Source organism: Myotis brandtii, unplaced genomic scaffold, assembly GCF_000412655.1.
Source record: "Myotis brandtii unplaced genomic scaffold, ASM41265v1 scaffold51, whole genome shotgun sequence".
Taxonomy (NCBI): Eukaryota; Metazoa; Chordata; class Mammalia; order Chiroptera; family Vespertilionidae; genus Myotis; species Myotis brandtii.
Window position 1 is genome coordinate 3,272,644 of NW_005369442.1, and position 5,304 is coordinate 3,277,947.

At 44.0% G+C, this 5,304-nt stretch overlaps 1 long non-coding RNA gene across 1 annotated transcript in view; it reads right to left on the minus strand.

Annotated features, from left to right (window-relative positions):
- LOC106727968 overlaps positions 1–2,679 on the minus strand; it is a 16,007-nt gene extending 13,328 nt beyond the window's left edge. Inside the window, exon 1 of the long non-coding RNA XR_001364198.1 lies at positions 2,521–2,679. This is a non-coding gene — a long non-coding RNA (uncharacterized LOC106727968). The remainder of the gene's footprint in view (positions 1–2,520) is intronic.
- Positions 2,680–5,304: the final 2,625 nt, after the last annotated feature.

Here is a 5,304-nt window from a genome sequence, read left to right on the forward strand (position 1 = left end):
TGGCTGGAGATCCTAACCAGAACTTGGCTGGATCCTAACCAGAACTTCGCCATTCCTTATTCGCCGACTCCGTCCACACCTTTGGGGACCCCTGGACCTGCTGGGGCTGGACCCCAGCAAGTGTTGTAGTGAGGAAAGCAGACCCATAGATGCATAGTTACAATATGAAATGGCAAGTGTAATGATAGAAATGTTAGGGGGCCCCTAAGAGGGGAAGTGTGTGTCAGCTAGACTCCAGGAGGGTTTCAGCAGAATACTCATCCGTTTTCCAGGTGTGCTCTTTCAGAGATGTGGTCTCTACAGATTGTTCAGCACCAGGGCAGGGGGCCATTAGTCATTGCAGATGGTCCTGGTGTCATCCACCAGGTTTTGCTGCTTTTCTGGGCCTGAAGCTGAAATACAACTGAGACTTAGATGTTATCTGTAGGGAGGTGACCTCTGTATCTGGCTGTAAAAATCTCAGACAGTTCGTTCAGCTATCTGTCTCAGTTGCCCTATTCCACTTGTCCTGGCTTACCAGCCTGTCTCATAAGTGGATCCTTTAGCCACATTAAGCCTTCAGATGAGACTGCAGCCCCAGCTGACATCTTGACAGCACCTTCATGAGACCCCCAAGCCAAAGGCACCTAGCTAAGATGCTCCCAAATTCCTGAAATTGTTTCAGCTAGTTAGTGTTTATTATTGCTTTAAGCCACTCTGTTTTGACTTACTGCAGAAATAGAAAACCAATACCAAAGATTTATCTTCCTCCTGACTCCTGAGATAAACATTAAGAAACCACCGGGCTGGCATGGCTCAGTGGTTGAATGTCGACCTATGAACCAGGAGGTCACAGTTTGATTCCTGGTCAGCGTACATGCCCAGGTTGCAGGCTCGATCCCCAGTCTGGGACATGCAGGAGGCAGCCTACCAATGATTCTCTTTCACCATTTATGTTTCTACCTCTCTCTCCCTCTCCCTTCCTCTCTGAAATATATGTAATGGACTATAGCCGAGGTTTTTTGGTAAGTCATTTTTTTGAATAACAAATACATAAATAAATACAAACTCACTGTAAAAGAGTCAAACAATAGAGAAGTACAGAGATCAAACAAGAAAATACCCTTGCATCAACTCCCTACCCCCCTGTCCCACATCAACTGTCCTTGGAGGAGGTATTGACATTTTTGTGTACAATCTTTAACTCCTTCTCTGTAGCATGAGTGCCTAATGGCTGCTTTCTTTATCATTTCTTCGGCACCTTATGCATTTCTCTAGCATTTATTTCATTCTATTTTATATTAATGGTTTGCTGTTTTCTTCAGGGACAGCTTCATCTGTATGCAACCTGTGCAGTCACATGGGGCCCTGAAATTAGAAGGAGCCTTTGATTGATTTAATGCTCTGTTGTCACTGTCTTGATATTATTTTTTTAAATATATTTTTATGGATTTCCGAGAGGAAGGGAGAGGGAGAAAGAGATAGAAACATCAATGATGAGAGAGAATTATTGATCGGCTGCCTCCTACATGCTCCCCCACCCCCACTGGGGATCAAGCCTGCAACCTGGGAATGTGCCCTTGACGGGACTCGAACCCAGAACCCTTCAGTTCGCAGGCCAATGCTCTATCCACTGAGCCAAACTAGTGAGAGCTGTCTTGAAATTCTTAAAAAACATTTTAGCAAAGAACTTCACATTTTCATTTATCCTGGGACTGGTTTTCAGATTTATCTTCCACACGATTATAAAGGTAGGGGCCCATGGCAGTGATCCTGTCGTGATCATCTTGGATTTCCCCAAGTACCTTGAGAATGTCCACATTTAACAGTAAACATTTGTTAAAACGAAGAGAAAGTTTCTTATCTCTGAAGGGCTCTTTTCTTTTTTGTTTTGAAGTCATGCACAGATATCTTTAATGATGATCAACAAACACAGAATAATCAGAGTTCTTACTATTATGGTTGAGCCTCATTTTCTCTCTGATTTTTGCATGCTACTCTGAGCTCCCTTTGTTCCATGCAAGGAACACAAGAAGAATAACGTTCTTTGTTTTTCCTTTAGAGAGATCTAGAAACACATTCTCAAGAAGCAACAACTTCTGCCTCTTGCAGCCTGTAAGTCCCATGTTTCAACAATATCTGTACTCAGAGAAGGACTGTAAGCCAAGCATAAGGAAGAAATTCATGTTTTCAAGGCAAGCAGTCAGTAGGCGCAAGTGAATATATAATGGAGTATATAACTATAATATTTAATATTTTGTCTTCTGCCCATAGTTCAGCCAGTGATATTCTGCTCATTTCAGGTGTTCAATGTTCCTTGAATTTCTGTCAGGGGGAGATTAGCATGACTTCTTAAAAGGAACATATTAGATTTCAGGTTGTTCTAATTAATGATACGGGACTTTTGGACTGGAACACGCGGTGTTCCCCTGGGCAGGATGGCTTCCCCGGGCTCTTTGTCGGAGTCGAAGAATGAAACCACGGACAGAAGATGGTATAGCAAAGGTGGAAATTCATTGAAGAACAAGCACAGATTCCCACGTGGAGAGGGGGAAAGAGTCCCACCGAGTTCCTTTTCCCCAGGTTTATAAGGGCTGCAGTTTTTGTGCCTCGATAGCCCCTCTGATTGGCCACTATTCCCCTTTGATTTGATCACCATAGCAGCTCCTGAGCTCAAAAGGTCAAACCTCAGGTGGGGCATGTGAGGCCCTCCTCCCTTATTGTTTTCCTAATTCTCCTTCTTTGAATGAGGGGCTTCCTTCCCTTTATTTTGTAAATGTATCTTTTGCTACTTCCAGCTCCCTTATCTTATGGAAATGTGGCGTCTGCCTCCCCCAACTCCCTTGTCTTATGGAAATGTAACTTTTTGCAGCTCGGTAGCCTGTGCTTTTTCCATGGAAGCCTTTAATTTTTTTAAATATATTTTTATTGATTTCAGAGAGGAAGGGAGAGGGAGAGAGAGATAGAAACATCAATGATGAGAATCATTGATCAGCTGCCTCCTACATGCCCCCTACTGGGGATGGAGCCCAAAACCCAGGCATATGCCCTTGACCGGAATCGAACCCGTGACCCTGCAGTCCCCAGGCCTATGCTCTATCCACTGAGCCAAGCCGGGTAGGGCAAGGCTTTATTTTTTTTAGTGAAACATTCCTTTGTAAGTGAATCTTCAGTGAAAGTGCCCTGAGTGTGTGTGGGGAAAGGAAGGCTAGCCTGGATATTTATTGATATGAAAAGATCTTTGGAGTACATTATTAAATGAAAAATGGGAGTTGCAAAACTATAAGGTATAGGAACCTCAATTTTAGGGATATGTAGGTGTATTACCAAAAAAAGAAAGTTGAGAAATATATATACACTAAAACAAAATGAGACCATTTGAATTTGGGATCTATTTTCCAATATTAAGAGCAGAAAAGGGGGGCGGGGTGTCAGCTTAATTCTCTGAGACCATCAAAACATCAGCTTTATCAGATTTTATGGCCAACTGGAGAGGAATTTTTCCTGATGGCCTGGAGCCAATACTGACAAACCTAATTGACAGGGTGATAATTAATGCGGGATCTCTGGTTTGCTTTAATGTGCTCCCCTGTCTACCTCTGTGGTCAAAATTTCATATTACCTGAAGCAATGCTTTGCACATAGTAGATGCTACATAACTACTTCGAGCTGGCAGGAAGGAATGTAAGAACTTACTGTGAAATGGAAAACAGATGTGACTACTTTGGAAATGTAATCAAACAGCTTTTGAGGTACTGGGAAGGCGCGTGTTTGCAAACCAGGAAACACCTAACCCCAGGAAGCAGATGCTGGTCTGCTGTTGGTCAAAACATCTTTTTCATAGAAAGCTCTGGGGTCTCATTTTTACTTTGGTGACTTTTTAAATGTTCTAATCTGTCTAGGGAATTTATTTCTAAAATGACATTCCGAGTCACTGCCTCCATTCACAGCAAGCTGGGTTTTGCGATAATTGCCTTTGATGTCTGTTCTGTGGCCTTTCTTCCTCTCCTAACCTCTGTTGTTGTCAATTACCCTGGGAGGCTACCCACACAATGGAGACTATTGCCTCAGTAACAGCTGTATCAGCAGTACTGCCGAAGCCTACACAGAGAGCCAAGCCAACTTCCAAGGGTTTGCGCACACTTTGCGCAAGGAAAATAGATGATTTTCCTTTCTACTGGGTATGCCCACCGTCACATGGTTTTGAGCAGCACTTCCTCTCAGAGCTACACTGGATCCCAAGCTGCCTCTACTGTGGGCAAATAGATTCTTTTCTTTTTCTTTTAAATATGTTTTTTATTGATTTCAGAGAGGAAGGGAGAGGGAGAGAAAGATAGAAACAACAATGATGAGAGAGAATCATTGATCAGCTGCCTCCTGCACATACTACACGGGCAATTGAGCCTGAAAACCAGGCATATGCCCCAACCGGAAATTGAACTGTGACCTCTTGGTTCATAGGTCTCCTGAAAACCCATATGCCCCAACCGGAAATTGAACTGTGACCTCTTGGTTCATAGGTCTACTATGCTCAACCACTGAGCCACGCCTGCCGCCGGCTGAGCATGTGCCCTTGACCAGAATGGAACCTGAGACCCTTCAGTCCACATGGCGATGCTCTATCCACTGAGCAAAACCAGCGAGGTCAGTAAGAGTGTTGTTGCTTGGTAACTTCTGAACTAAGTAAGTGGCTGGAGTTTTTGTTTGTTAAAGGTCATGTTTGCTCCTAATAGCTCAAATGCACAACAGGTTTACCTGAGAGTTTAAAGCTGTAGAGATTATCAATTTCATGTTTCTCTACCATGAAGGTGGGAAGGCTAGGTAATACTGTTAGCAAATTATACATGAAGGGCCCGGCTGGTGTGGCTCAGTGGTTGAGTGTAGACCCATGAACTAAGAGGTCACCAGATCTATTTCCAGTCAGGGCACATGCCCAGGTTTTGGGCATGCTCCCCAGGATATAGGGCATGTAGGAGGCAGCCGATTGGTGTTTCTATCCCTCTCCCTCTCTCTCTAAAATCAATAAAAACATATTTTTAAAAATTATACATGAAGGAAACTTAAGTACCAGAAGGTGAAAGATTCATGTGCTACCTCCTGATCATTAAAGTATATTATAATCATTGTTTCATTGTTTACTTCTTCATTAGTTAGGGATTCTCACACTTTTCCCCCCCCCTTGGTTTGTTTTTGTCCCAGAGTCCGATGAGTGGGCCTTTTATTCCTGCTACTCCTGTCAAACCTGCCTTGCCTGCCGGCCCCCAACCCCCCCCCCCGCCCCCGCCCCCGCCCCCGCCCCCCCCCCCCACCCCCACTCCAACCCCC